This window comes from Callithrix jacchus, chromosome 15, assembly GCF_049354715.1.
Source record: "Callithrix jacchus isolate 240 chromosome 15, calJac240_pri, whole genome shotgun sequence".
NCBI classification, from domain to species: Eukaryota; Metazoa; Chordata; class Mammalia; order Primates; family Cebidae; genus Callithrix; species Callithrix jacchus.
The window spans coordinates 12,014,168-12,029,829 of NC_133516.1; the positions used below are offsets into that span (position 1 = coordinate 12,014,168).

The window sequence follows — 15,662 nt, forward strand, 5'->3', positions numbered from 1 at the left end:
CCCTAGCTACTCTGGAAGCTGAGGCAGGAGAATCACTTGAACCTGGGAGGTGGAGGTTGTGGTGAGCTGAGAGTGCACCATTGCTCTCCAGCCTGGGAGAAAGTGCAAAACTCCACCTTGAAAAAAAAAAAGAGAAAAAGGCCCAGCACAGTGACTCACAGCTGTAATCCCAGCACTTTGGGAGGTTGAGGCCAGGTAGATCACCTGAAGTCAGGAGCTCAAGACCAGTCTGGCCAACATAATAAAACCCTGTCTCTACAAAAATACAAAAATTAGCTCAGCATGATAGAAGGTACCTGTAATCTTAGCCTACTCTTAACCCTGGGAGGTGGAGGTTGCAGTGAGCTGAGATTGTGCCATTGCACTCCAGCCTAGGCAACAGAAAGACTGTCTCAAAAACAAAAGAAAACAAAACAGATACAATCTGTCCCTTGGTATATGGGGAGATTGGTTCCAGCTCCCCAATATCCACGTAGACCAAAATCCATGCAAGCATCTGTAGTCCCAGCTACTTGTGAGGCTGAGGAAGGATTGCTTTAGCCTAGTAGGTTGAGGCTGCAGTGAGCCATAACTGCACCACTGCACTCCAGTCTGGGCAACAGTGAGAGAAGGTTGACTTTTAAATACAATTTTTCAGTTCACTTGAGAATTGGGTGACAACTGTGGCATATGAAAATTCTTCATAGAATAATTATCTAATCAAATTAATGCTAGAATTGGGAACAGAAAATGTTTTCTTGACTCTTTATTCCTTCACTTGCTGCTACATCAACTATTGCCAGCGGGCACTTACCAACCAGAAGTGTTATCTCAGAGCTACTCACAATGAAATGTGATGTCTAGGGCTCAGGTGTGTTCAGGTCTCCATGCCTTGGCTATGGGTGAGTGGGACTTATATGTCCATCCATTTTCTATATTCCAGCTCTGGAAAAGTTGGGTTTATCCATCTTGATAAGATGCACTTTAAATTTAACTCGGCAAGAACCACAAATGGAAGAAAGGTTATGAAACCACAGGATAGTACTTGTTCTCAAGGGACTCTTCAGCTTAGGTGCTTCTGTAAAAAAGGAATGACATTGTCAAAAACTCATCACAGGTCAGGTGAGGTGCTGCGTATCTATAATCCCAGCCCACTGGGAGACTAAGATAGAAGGATCCCGTGAGGCCAAGAGTTTAAGACCAGCCTTGGCAACACAGTGAAACCTCAACTCTACAAAAAAAAAAAAAAAAAAAATTAGAAAATGAGCTGGGTATGGCAGCACATTCCTATAGTCCTAGCTACCCTGGAGGCTTAAGTGGGAGGATAGTTGAACCCAGGAAGTGGAAGCTGCTGTGAGCAATGATCTCACCACTACACTCCAGCCTGGGTAACAGAGTGAGACCGTGTCTACACACACACACCCCTCAGTCTGTCCAGCCTTGACTAATGAAAAGGGTCTTCCGGTTACAGAAGAGGTGTGCTCTTTTGTAGGACAGGAAGGGACCAGCAAGCGTGTTCACAACCTTTCCTCATCCTCTGCTTAGTTTCCCAAGAACCTTCAAGGGAGTCCCGAGGGAAATGACATAAATATTCTGGTTACCAGAGGAGAAATATGCCTCCTTTGTCAATTAACAAATGGAACACCTGCCATGAAAACCAGGAAATTCTGCTAAGATGAACCACTCCCTACGACACTGACCTCTGCAGGAAAAACGAGAAACCGGAGTTTGTGGACCAATAATATTAAAGGTCACATTCCAGATTGTGGCCATCTAAACAAAGTACAGCCTTTCCACAAGGCTGGCTGTCTCCATAGGGCACTGCCGTATCTCTGGCTCTCATTTCCCTGAGAGATGCTCTATTCCAGCTTTCTCTTGCATTTTGTATTCTGTAGTTCCTGGGGTAAGACCTCACAACATAGCAAACTGCTGACTCCATGCTGACCTACAGATCTGACTTCAGATTCTAGCAGGACTCTTTCAGTTTAAGAAATTGAAGAGGAGAAAAAAATGGACCCAGCCTGGCACTGGCCAGCTTAGCAGTCCGAAGATAGAAGCTGCTCAAAATGACTACAGTGCTTCTGACTTTCTGAGTCTGCCCTTGCTCCTAGGGCTCTTTGGATGACATTTATTTCTCCTTGTTGAAGAAATGGTTTGCTAGAATATAAAAAACTTAAGAAAAAAAACATTAAAATATAATTTTCTCCTAAAGAGCACTCAAAAGTATACTCCCACCAGTGCTGGATCTATTTCTCTCTTTTTTTTTCTGAGATAGGATCTCACTCTGTTACCAAGACTGGAGCACAGTGGTGAGATCCCAGCTCACTGCAGATTTCAACTCCTGGGCTCAAGCAATCCTCCCACTTCAGCCTAACCAAGTAACTCAAATTACAGGTGTATGCCCCCATGCCGAATTTGTTAAATTTTTTGTAGAGAAGGCCACTATGTGGCCTAGGCTGGTCTTGAACTCCTAGATCAAACTAATCCTCCTGCCTTGGTGCCCCAAAGTGCTGGAATTATAGGCTTTAGCCACCACACCCAGTCTATTTACTTTCATATATATATATATACACACACACACATACACATATATACACACACACATATATATACACACATATACATGCACACACACGCACATATATATACATATATAAAATCTTATATATTAAATGTTCCTCCTTAAATCACCTCCTACCCACCCATCTGCAGGGAGAGCAAACACAGGTTTCAGCATATCAGGCAACCTACGTGAAGAAAGGAGGCTGGAGTAATGACAGAGCCCAGGAGGAACTGTAGCAAATGGCAAGGTATTCACTTCAAAGGTTTTTCAACATTGTGATGGTCAAACCAAACACAGAAACAGGAAGCCCAGTTCAGTCACCAGCAGCCAACATTGGATATTTGATCTACATGCTACAGGGCAAACTGTTTAGGATGAATGACCTTGTCTCCACCACCCCGTTCTTCAAGTCCCTCCTGCCCAGTAGTCCCTACACTCTGCTGACATGACCCACATTCACAGGACTCTCCTGACACCTTTGCTTGTTTAGTCTTTTTTCCCCAATGACTATTTTCTTTTTTGGATACAGAGTTCACTTCTGTCACACAGGCTTGAAGTAAAGTGAGGTGATTATGACTCACTGCAGATTCCATCTCCTGGGCTCAAGGGATCTTGCCTCCCAAGTAGCTGGGATTACAAGCATGGACCACCATACCTAGCTAAGTTTGTTATGATGATGATGATTATTTTGAGATGGAGTCTCACTCTATCATCCAGGCTGGAGTGCAGTAGCATGATGTAGACTTACTGCAACCTCCACCTCCTGGGTTCAAGTAATTCTCCTGCCTCGGCCTCCTGAGTAGCTGGGATTACAGGCATGCACCAGCAAGGCCAGCTGATTTTTGTGTTTTAGTAGAGATGGGGTTTCACCATGTTGGCCAGGATGGTCTCAATCCCTTGACCTTGTGATCCACCTGCCTCGGCTTCCCAATGTGCTGGGATTACAGGCATGAGCTGCTGTGCCTGGCCAACCTTTTCTATTTATAAACTACTGAGCCTCATATGTATGCTTATAACAATGCAAAATAGACTAATATAGCAATCGTATGCCAACACTTACCAGACTGTGAGGAGCACAATGACAGAAGTACAGAGTGAGACTGAAATGCTCCCAAGGGGCTTCTTGTCGCATCATAGAGAATGGGGTGAGACACCTCGGCTGAGGCTAAAGATGAGCAAAGACGAGAGTCAAAGAGTGATGATGAGGGTAGGGGAAGGTTTCCTGAAGAAGGACACCAGTAAAGTCCCCCAAAGAAACTGACATTCCATGTGGCTGGAGGGTAGGGATATGGGGAGGGTGGTGCAGGATAAAACTGGAAAGGTAAGCCGAGGCCAGCTCTTACCAGGCCCTGTGGCCAAATTAGTTTGATTTTATCTGAAAGGCAATGGGCAGTCACCAGCAGGTTTTAATCAAGAACCATTTTGACCCAAATTGGCCTTTTAGAAAAATTCCTCTGGCTTCAGTGAGTAGGCTGAAGTGAGCAAGCCTAGAAGTCAGGAAGACAATTGGAGGCCTTCAAATTAAACCAGTACCAAAGAAAACAGGGCCAGGCATGGTGGCTGCTGCCTATAATCTCAAAACTTTAGAAGTCTGAGGTGGGTGGATGTCTTGAGCCCAGGAGTTTAAGACCAGACTGAGCAATGTGGTAAAACCACATCTCCACAAAACACAAAATATTAGTTCGGTGTGGTGGCTCATACCTGTGGTCATACCTCAGCTATCCCAGAGGCTGACGCAGGAGGATAGCTTAAGCCCGGGAGGTTGAGACTGCAGTGAGCCAAGATCACATCGCTGTGCTCCAGCCTGGGCAACAGAGGGAGACGGTCTCAAAAAGAAAATCCCATTCTTCACCTATTAGTGCCCCAATGTTCTCATGAGAACCTTGGAGATGCAGTGAATTCAACTGTCATTGTAATTCAGCAATTCACACCTTTAAGTTTGTGTTTGATTTTCAATAATAACCCTGTGGAAACAAGAAATAAGGAATTGTGTTTGGGCTATCGTGGAAGCTCTCTGGATCTTAGACCGTGACTTATGCTAAGACTTGAGCTTCGTGTTTTTCTGTCTGTGAGTGCTCAAGTGCAGCGGTCCCCAGGTTTTTGGCACCCGGGACCAATATTATGGAAGACAAGTTTTCCACAGGCTGGGGGCAGGGGTCAGTTTTGGAATATTTCAAGCACATTACATTTATTGTGTACTTTGTGATTACTACATTGTAGTATATAATAATTATATAACTCACCATAATGTACAATCAGTGTGAGTCCTGAGCTTGTTTGTTTTCCTGCAACTACATGGTCCCATCTGGGGGTGATGAAAGATAGTGATAGATTAACAGGCAACAGATTCTCATAAAGACACAGCAAGGTAGAACCCTTGCATGCACAGTTACACAATAGGGTTCCTGCTCCTATGAGAATCTAATGCTGCCACTGACCTGACAGGAGGTGGAGATCAGGTGGCAAAGACGGGAGTGGCCATAAATACAGATGAAGCTTTGCTCGCCCACCTGCTGCTCACCTCTTGCTGTGTGGCCAAGTACAGGCCTGTGATTCAGGGATTAGGTGCCCCTGCTCCACTGCATCCAAAAGGACCCTCTCGACAGAAGTCTTCATAGTGGTCAAGTAAAGAAGCCACTTAGCTCCTAAGGCATGTGTCTCAGCTGGCATTTCATCACAATCAACAGGAAGTGGTAGCTTGAAACATTATGAGGTCACTTCCTAAAAATCACCAGCAGCCCATTTCCCATTGACAAGGAGCTCAACGCTGCCCCTTGGATAACCAAACCTATGCCCAGATCCCATTTGTGTGGGTCTTTCTCCCAGAACCCTTCCTAGCATCAGCTCTGTATTTGTCAGAGTCCAATCAAAAGACAAAAGTCACCCAAAGTTTAAACTGGTAAAATTTAAAGTAAAAAAAAATTAATTATATAACAAGGGGACACCATATAAGAGATTGGCTACAAAAGAAAAGAGAACTCTAGAGAACATATGGCTACCAGAGGCCAGACAAGGTGGCTCATGCTTACAATTCCAGCAATTTGGGAAGCCAAGGCTGGAGGATTGCTTGAGGCCAGCAGTTTGAGACCAGCCTTGGAAACACAGTGAGACCCTGTCTCTACCAAAAAAAAAACAAAAACAACAAAAAAAAAAATTGCCAGGTGTGGTAGCACACACTTGTAGTCCTAGTTACTTGGGAGGCTGAGGTGAAAAAATTGCTTCAGCCCAGGAGGTTAAGATTGCAGTGAGCCACGATTTCACCACTGCACTTTAGACTGGGCAAGAGAGAGACCCTGCCTCAAAAAAACAAAGTATAGGACCAGCTGTTACAAGGAGCAGTAACTTCCTACTGTCCCTACACTGAGATACAGTGACCAAGGAAGGGATTCCCCACTAAGGTTGAGATCCAGGCCCCCTTGGACAGGGCACAGTCATGGGTAATTCAATGGCAGAATTGCTGCATTACCACTTGGTGGAACATGCTAGCAATATGCCTTCTGGAATTTGCTGAAAAGCCACCATCTAGGGTGCTAGCTTAACGTATTGGTAAACAGCTGTCTCACTACAAAACCACCCAGACAAATGCAGAGAAACCGCTGGTCACTGCGGGCTACTAAGCATTATGCAGGGCAGGAGCCTGGTGCTGGAGAAGCTCAGTGCCTGTGAAGATTTGTACACAACTAGAAAGAAAAGCCTCTTATGATGCCCCTCAAGCATCATGTACTGACAACATTTAATAATGCACCAGTTGACGGAGGAAGCATTTAAAGATCCCACCTCTATGTTTGCAGAGCAGGCAGTGAAGGCTGAATTTGGAACTGAGGAGCAGTCATTGGATGAATAGCTGATACATGACACATTTCCATCTAACAAAGAAGGAAGGAAGAAGAGAAAAATGAGAAAAAAAAAAAAAACAGGCATGGTTCACACCTGTAACTGCAGCAGTTTGAAAGGCCAAGGCAGGTGAATCACTTAGGTCCAGGAGTTTGAAACCAGCCTGGGTGACATAGAGAAAACTTATCTCCACTACAAATAAAAAAATTAGCTGAGTATGGTGGCATGTGCTGTAGTCCCAAGTTCTCAAGAGGCTCCTGGGTTCAAGCAATTCACCTGCCTCAGCCTCCCAAGTGGTGGGAATTACAAGTATGCACCACTATGCTCAGCTAACTTTTGTATTTTTAGTAAAGACAAAATTTTACCATGTTGGCCACATCAGTCTCAAACTCCTGACCTAGTGATCTACCCACCTCAGCCTCCCAAAAGCTTTTGCTCTGTCTTTGCCCACTTAATCTAAGAAAATTAAGCTAAAATAAATTTTGTAACCAAACCAAAATGAAGCTAAGAGGTGTGGCTACTATACTCAAAACACTTGAAATTCTCTTGACCCAAAAATAACTATCTGGAAGCCAAGAACGACTATCTGGAAGTCAGCATCCTCAGAGTGCATTTCAGAGGCAAACTAGAAATATGTCAGTGTAAACTATGAGAGTCCAGAGCCTTCGTTTGAGTAAAACTAGGTGTAGCAAAACCATGGGCTCCATGCATGACTGGTATTGTAAAAGAGGCCACAGGGAGTAGAATTAAATATGATACCCTTGGCCGGGCGCAGTGGCTCACACCTGCGATCCCAACACTTTGTGAGGCCGAGGTGGCCAGATCGTTTGAGGTCAGGAGTTTAAGAGCAGCCTGGCCAACGTGGTAGAACCTCGTCTCTACTAAAAATATAAAAATTAGCCAGGCATGGTGGCAGGTGCCTGTGATCCCAGCTACTTGGGAGGCTGGGGCAGGAGAATCACTTGAATCCAGGAGGCAAAGGTTCCGGTGAGCTGAGATCACAACACTACACTCCAGCCTGGGCAACAGAACAAAATTCCATCTGCAAAGTTTCTTCTAAACTCAATTTAAGGCACCATGTACCAAAACCAGATAGTAATAAATTAAATAAATTTTAGCCTTTTTCATGCCATCCAATTACATCTTGGTCAGTTCACAAACATGTTTCCGCAAATGCTGGAGGAGTTTTTATCTTTAGGAGTCCTCTCTCACTTTACCCTGCTTAACAAAAGATTTCACACACAAAGAGAATGGAGACAGCCCCACTTCAGGACATGCTACAGGGAGAGAACTGACTGTCCCAAAAAGAGAGGGCTCCACACCCCTCTGACAACTCCACAATAGACCAGCTACACACAAATGCCTGAAGTAAGGAAGTCCATTAAGAAAATGAACAGTTGGTGAGATCAAGACTTCTGAGCCAAAGGGCCTGCAGCTGGTCTGACGATTCATCAAAAAGTCTGAATTTAAATGGACACATATCGGACTGTGACACGTAATAAAAGAACTGAAGCAGCCAAGTGTCTTGATTTGGGTTTCCTTTCCACTGTATGCAGCTCCAGTGAATGGAGAAGTGAGCATGCCTGTGGTACTCCTGACACATCTGGGATAGTTCCCATCCACAGTAGTCAACCTTTGGGATTATCCACACATTGCAGGGTCATTGCCCATCTGTGCTGACCTCGAATGTCCAGAGAAAAGCTTTTGTTTAGAGACTGGAGAGAAAAATGTCAAACCTGAAAACCCATGAACTATCTTAGCCAGGGGGAACACATGAAGGAAACACCATAGAATCTCACACCAGAAGCCTAATTTCAGGTTGACCTCGAAAGCTTTACGATTGTTGAGTAATCAGCTTACTTTCTCTAGGCTCTGTTATTCTCACATCAATAAAAAGAAAAGCAGACTGAATAGTCTCCCAGATCGATTCCAATCTTAACATCCTCTGGCTTTATGATTAAAGAATGATACTAATAAATAAGGTTAAAACTGTGGCTTAACCCCAATAGGAGCCCGCTGGGATTATGCTAAGCAAAACTAGTCCACATAGAAAGAGCCATTCTGACCACATCCCTCCCTATACCAGCTATCATACAGATATGCACCACGGGTATGAAAAGTCCCTTCCACAGACGACTGTCTGATTCAATCATAGGCTGATTTATTCATTCAAACAACAAATATTTACTGAGCAACTTCTAGGGATTTAGGCTTACAACAACAAAACAGACAAAATCCCTTCCCTTACTTACCTTTTAGTGAAGGAGGAGGGGGAGTCAAACATCAAATAGGAAATATAATTAACGATATATTTTATGCAGGGCTTGCTGGGATTCACTCAGGGTGGCTGGAAAAATATTAAGGGAAATATTAGGGAAGTATAGAATATAGTCTCAAACCTTTGGGAAGCCGAAGTTTTAATGAGCCAGGCTGAAGACAGCCAGTTCTTACATTCGAGCTTTAAGTCATATGGTTGAGCCTGTTTACCCCACATTCCTTTTTCTCTACTCTGTTTACTCATGTAAACTTCATGCCAGCTGTTCCTCTAAGGGGGAGGTTGAAAAAGAATTACTTCTTAATGCTGTTTATTCTGGACCTCAGAACCAAAAGTTTTTATCATTCTTAAAACCACTCTTTTAACCATCTTAATTATCCACAAGCATGTTAACTTAAAACCTCTTTTACTACTTCTATATTGAATAAATGCAAGAATGAACAAGGAGTCAATTAGCTGCAATCACTCTCTAAAACTTGATGACACCCTAGCCCAACTCTTACACTGTATTCTGTACGTACGGGCATATTTTATTCATCTGATACTTATACTAAATAAATGTTTGTTTAATAAGTGAAACTAAATGTGAATTGTAAGTATAAAGAAGTCACGATGAGAGGTGAGCAAAAGGCCCATCTTCATCAAATTAATCTCTTCTTGGGGAAGACACTGAATTTGTGCCTGCAGATTATCATCTTACCTTTTAATAAAAAGTTTAATTTCATTGCCCACTTGAATGATGTTTCCCAGCCTTGGGATTCCCTATCATGAGGGACTTCTGAAAGGAAATGTTTTCCAGTAGTTCTTCCACACACAGATCATTCACATGTCCTTCAAATTTTTGGTCTTAAAAACGATCTTCAAAGATTAAGCTTTGTTTTGCAATATCCTTAAACAGAAGAGAAAGAAAAAATCATTATAGACAATAAAGAACATAACCTAAGCTGGTGTGCAGTGGCATGATCTTAGTTCCTTGCAATCTCGGCCTCTCAGGTTCAAGCAATCCTCCTGCCTCAGTCTCCCGAGTAGCTGAGATTACAGGTGCCTGCCAGCATGCCTGTCTAATTTTTGTATATTTTTAGTAGAGACAGGGCTTAACTAAGTTGGCCAGGCTGGTCTCCAACTCCTGACCTCAGGTGATCCACCCACCTTGGCCTCCCAAAGTGCTGGGATTACAGGCATGAGCCAATGTGCCCAGTCACAAACACTATTTGGAAGCAGCTTTTTGCTACTATCTGCTCGTGACTGTAATAACCCTCCTCCATTGGCTGCCTTACAGTAGCGCATTTCGGGCTACAATTTCATCTGCACTGCAGCCATGAGATCAATGCTCTTTACCCCTTCAACCTCGTGAGCATGCTGTTTAATAAGAAATAACGTTCCACAAAGAATTCATGGAATGGGAATTAAAAATAGTAAGCAGAGGCTGGTTTAGATGAAAAGAGGCATAACAACCAAAGTTAGCACATGAAGATTGTTTAAAGCCAGATTTAAAACAAAATTTTCTCAGATACTATTCAGATAAGAGTAAGGAAACTCGACTAAGGGCTACATATGAGCCGACACCAAAAAATCATTGTTAAATTTGTCAGATGTGATGAGAGAGTGGCTGTTTGGGGATGCACACTAGACAGATAAAATAATGTGATGACTGTGATTTGCTTTATAATATTCCTGCAAAGGGAGGTAAAAGAATAGCAGAACAAAATGTGGACAATCTTAATGATCGCAGAAATTGAGGAATGGGTATTTCAGTGTAGAGCGTACTATTTTCTCTACTTTTGAATAGGTATAAAAACTCTAATTTAAAAATGTAAAAAAAAAATGGTTGGGAGCAGTGGCTCACTCCTATAATTCCAGCACTTGGGGAGGCCGAGGCAGGTGGATCACTTGGGTCAGGAGTTAAGAGACCAGCCTGGCCAATATGGTGAAACCCTGTCTCTACCAGAAATACACACACAAAATGTTAGCCAATTGTGGTGACAGGCACCTGTAGTCCCAGCCACTAAGGAGGCTGAGGCAAGAGAATCGCTTGCACCCAGCAGGAACAGGCTACAGTGAGCCAAGATCAGCCTGGGCAACAGAGTGAGAATCTGCTTCTAAAAAACAAACACCAAAAACAAAAATAAAGTAAAAATTAATTTACTATTCCCTGCTCTGAAGCCACATCTAAACAGAATTCTAAAAAGAAAGATTCTAGCAATTTACATGGTGCTATTTATATAGAAATCTCCCTTGCACCTTTCTATGTAAATTTAAATATTTTGCAACCTGATGGCTGGGAGTGGTTCAAAGCTGGGCATGGTAACACATGCCTGTAGCCCCGGCCACTTAGGACGCTGAGGCAGGAGGATAACATGAGCCCAAAAGTTCTAGTCACGCCCAGACAACATAACAAGACCTGGTTTCTTTAAAAAGAAATGGGGACCTGAGAGGGAGCTCATTGATGAGTTATTTTGGTGACATAAACAAGTGCTATCAAAACACTAGTATAAAATCCAAAATTAAATCTACTGCCAGATTTTTCTCCTTACTTCTGGACTCATTTATCCAATTGCCTCCTCTACCTCCACAACTCAACTTGAAAGAAATTAATTTCTTTGATCTTAGATTGGCTTTCCTCTAACATCTAAGATTTGTATTAAATTCTTACTTCATGTTATTAGCACCAAATCTGAAAGGATCTAGTATAGGAACTCTTTGAGATAAGAAACACATAAAATGAAATCGTTCTCATATCTGTAAAAAGAAGTATGCCCATAACAAACAGTAAAAAATTAGAGGCTTTCAGTCACAATAAAGAATGATGTTAAATAAAATTATTCTGTCAATTCAACAAGAAACTATATAAACCTAATTCTAACAAACTTTCTATAAAATAAACAAGAACCAATTGTCAGAGCTGAGAGTAAAAAGTGGAAGTTTTAGAAATAGATGAAGTCAACTGCAGAACATGCCTATCACATACCATAAAGGCTGTCCCAATCACACCCATCCCCCTTATTCCACCTAGTATCACCTGAGGTCAGGAGCCCAAGACCAACCTGGCCAACATAGAAAAATCCCTTCTCTACTAATAATGCAAAAATTAGTCTTGAATGGTGGTGGGTGACTGTGAGGCAAAAGAACTGCCTGAACCCAAGAGCCAGTTAGCCAGAATCACATCACAGCACTCCAACCTGGGTGACAACAGTGAAAACTGTCTCAGGAAAAAGAAAAACAAATTCCTTTGGGAAGGCTTTCTTCATAGAGATCTTCAACATAAGACTGAAGAAAAGGGTATGGAATCATCACCGGACCTTTGGCTTTTACACCTTGAGGTATAAGAACAAAAAGAAAAAGGGATATAATTTAAACACAATTTGCAGGAAAGAATCATTATTGAATCTGTATTGCTCTTTAACTTTCTTTTCTTGAAAGTTTCACTCTTGTCGCCCAGGCTGGAGTGCAGTGGCATGATCTCGGCTCACGGCAAGCTCCATTTCTCAGGTTCAAATGATTCTCCTGCCTCAGCCTGCTGAATAGCTGGGATACAGGAGCCTGCCACCACCCCCAGCTAAGTTTTGGATATTCTGCAGAGACAGTTTCACCATTTTGGCCAGGCTGGTCTCGATCCCCTGACCTCAGGTGATCTGCTCGTCTCAGCCTCCCAAAGTACTGGGATGAGCCACTGAGCTGCCTCAGCACTTTCTTATGTTCTTAAATAGCCTAACCCAGGTGGGGACAGTGGCTCATGCCTGTAATCCCAACAACTTTGAAAGACAAGGTCAGAAGGTTGCTTCAACCTAGCAGTTCAAGACAGGCCTGGGCAACATAGCTAGACCACTCCTCATCTCTACAAAAATTAGGCCAGGTATGCACCGCACCTAGCTAATTTTTATATGTTTTGTAGAGAGAGGGTTTCATCATGTTGCCCAGGCTGGTCTCAACCTCCCGAGCCCAAGCCATCCTCCCGCCTCGGCCCTCAAAGTGCTGGGATTACAGGGCCCAGGGAGCCTCATGTTTTCTTTAAGCAGTCCCCTACTCTTCACACTTGGATAGTTTTCTTTTTGTTCTTTTAGGCAGGGTGTACCTCAGTCTCACAGGTTGGAGTTCTGTGGTGGGATCATAGCTCATTGCAGCCTTGAACCCTGGGGTTCAAGTAGCTGGGAGGCTGAAGTGGGACTACAGATACAGGTCATACCATGTTGCCCAAGCTGCTCTTGAACTCCTGGACTGAAGGGATCCCCCTACCTCAGCGACATAGACATTGCAGTACCAGGCTTCACTCTGAGAAGACAACACATCTCCAGGCCCTGTCCTGTCCCTGTGACTTCCCTGAAAACCCACCCCTGTGACATCACAGAGTGCCCCCCTCAGATGGAGCCAATCAAAACTCCAAAAGAAAATGTCAGTTGCATGCCAGTCAGATGTCAGCATTGTCCACGTTTCAAAAGCTAACACTGGCATGACTGACTTAGTGTTGGACCCAGAAAAATTAAAAAGTGAAAGATAAAAATATGCAAAATAGGCTGAGTATGATGGCTCATGCCTGTAATCCCAGCACTTTCAGAGAACGAGGCAGGTAAATCACAAACTCAGGATTTTGAGACCAGCCTGGCCAATAAGGAGGCTGAGGAAAAAGAATTGCTTGAACCCAGGAGGCAGAGATTGCAGCCAGCCGAGATCACGCCACTGCACTCCAGGCTGGGTGACAAGAGTGAAAACTTTGTCTCAGAAAAAAAAATTCTTTGGGAAGTCCTTCTACATAAAGATCTTCAACATGAGACTGGAAAAAAAGTTTAAGATCATCCTGGACCTTTGGCTTTTACAGCTTGAGCTGTAACTGAAAAAAAAAGGATATCATTTAAATACAATTTGTAAAAAAGAATAATTATTCAATCTGTATTGCTCTTTAATTTTTTTTTTTTTAACGAAGTCTTGGTCTGTTGCCAAATGGGAGTGCAGTGGCACAATCTCAGCTCACTGCAGCCTCCATCTCTCATGTGAAAGCAGTTCTCCTGCCTCCGCCTCCTGAGTATTTGGGACTACAGGTGCCTGCCACCATGCCCAACTAATTTTGGTACATTCAGTAGAGACGGGGTTTCACCATACTGGCTAAAATCATCTTGATCTCCTGTCCTCATGATCCACCCACCTTGGCCTCCCAAAGTGCTAGAATTACAGGCATGAGCCACCATGCCCTGCATTGCTCTTTAACTTTTATAATTTGTTCTTTACTTCTGTTATTGTAATTCAGTCCAAAAAATAGTATGAAAAAAATAAAAAGAACCTCCAAAATGCTAATACTCTGATTATCAAAGTCTACAGCAAAATATCCCATTACAGCTGGGTACAGTGACTCACACCTGTAATCCAGCACTTTGGGAGCCTGAGGTCAGTGAATCACATAAGATCAGAAGTTCAAGACCATCCTTGCCAACATGGGAAACCCATCTCTACTAAAACTACAAAAACTACCTATGTGTGGAGACAGGTGCCTGCAATCCCAGCTACTCGGGAAGCTGAGGTAGGAGAATCACTTGAACCCAGGAGGTGGAGTTGCACTGAGCCAAGATCATGCCATTGCACTCCAGTATGAGGGACAAGAGGGAAACTCCGGCTCAAAAAGAAAAAAAAACAAGAAAAGGAAAGAAAGAAAGAAAGAATCCCATTATTTAAGCCAATGTAGATAGAGCCAGACTTTCTACAACAGTCTGAACCAAATTATAAGGCCAGAAAAAAATACCGGCTAATGTTATTTAATATATGCAGTACTGAATGGAAAATGCAATATTTTCAAAACATCAACATTAGTGTAACCTCATTGGACTTAGAAATAATTTTTTTAACTAATAGAAACCAAAGATTCTCCTGAACTGCAACATTTCAGCTAGCATTTATTTACTCAAGATTGAAATACTACAACAGCTATAAAAAGTCAAGAGCTGGGATGGGCACTGTGGCTGATACTTGTAATCCCAGCACTTTGGGAGGCCGAGGCAGTCAGAAAACCTGAGGTCTGGAGTTCAAGACCAGCCTAACCAACATGGAAAAATCCCGTCTTGACTAAAAAACAAACAAACAAACAAACAAACAAAATTGGCTAGACATGGTGGTATACACCTGTAATCCCAGCTACTTAGGAGACTGAGGCAGGAGAATCACTTGAACCCAGGAGGAGGATGTTGTGATGACCTGAGATCAAGCCTTTGCATTCCAGCCTGGGCAACAAAAGCGAAACTACGTCTCAAAAAAAAAAAAAAATTCAAGAGCTAGTCATTGAACGGGCTCACACCTGTAACCCCAGCACTTTGCAAGGCCTAGGTGGGTGGATCACCTGAGGTCAGGAGTTCAAGACCAGCCTGGCCCACATGGTGTAACCCCGTCTCTACTAAAAATACAAAAATTAGCCTGGCATGGTGGCACTTACCTGTAGTCCCAACTACTAGAGACACTGAACCAGGAGGATCGCTTGAACCTGAGAGGTGGACATTGCAGTGAGCTGAGATCATGCCACTGCCCTCCACCCTGCGTGACAGAGCAAGACTCTCTCAAAGAAACAAAATGGCAAGAGCATGGGTAGTAGTAAAATTAAACATAACCAACAATCTCCCATCAGAATAGCTCCATTTTTTGCTATCATTATGTGTTAAAGTCTATTTGCTAAACATTGACATTTGTCCTAAACTTTCAAGTGCACCATATAACACATTAGTGCTCACTGAAGTTTAATATCCTTTGCTGTACACTAAACTTGAAATATCGTACTTATAGATCAAAACCAAAGTATCTTTCCCTAAGGTAATTACCACTAATGCTGCTTTAAAATTATAAAATGTGAAGATTTTTTATAATGTCACAACAGCTGAAAATTATTGTCGTTAAACAGAATAATCTAATAAATCACCATCACAAAAAAGCCCCACAACATAATCTATTTCATCTTATGAAAAGCACTTACATTTATAAAACTGTTAGTCAATTTATAAAACGTTAATAGCAAATTATTTTTACTTAGAATTGTACTAA

General features: G+C 42.7%; 1 protein-coding gene across 50 annotated transcripts in view; it reads right to left on the minus strand.

The window, feature by feature from the left end:
• Positions 1–15,662, minus strand: part of LOC103790484 (uncharacterized) — a 135,925-nt gene that overhangs the window by 103,386 nt on the left and 16,877 nt on the right. For 16 of the 50 annotated variants that reach the window (XR_013527080.1, XR_013527085.1, XR_013527084.1 and 13 more), the window contains 7 exons: positions 9,352–9,540; positions 8,629–8,723; positions 6,320–6,408; positions 4,786–4,847; positions 4,244–4,506; positions 3,603–3,707; positions 825–1,057 (listed from right to left, as the gene is read on the minus strand). The gene's annotated coding sequence lies outside the window, so the exon portion shown is untranslated. Of the gene's footprint in view, positions 1–793; positions 1,058–3,602; positions 3,708–4,243; positions 4,507–4,785; positions 4,848–4,980; positions 5,228–6,319; positions 6,409–8,628; positions 8,724–9,351; positions 9,541–12,834; positions 12,942–15,662 lie in introns of those variants that run through there. The other 34 variants (XM_078350290.1, XM_078350289.1, XM_078350287.1 and 31 more) reach the window with 27 other exon arrangements.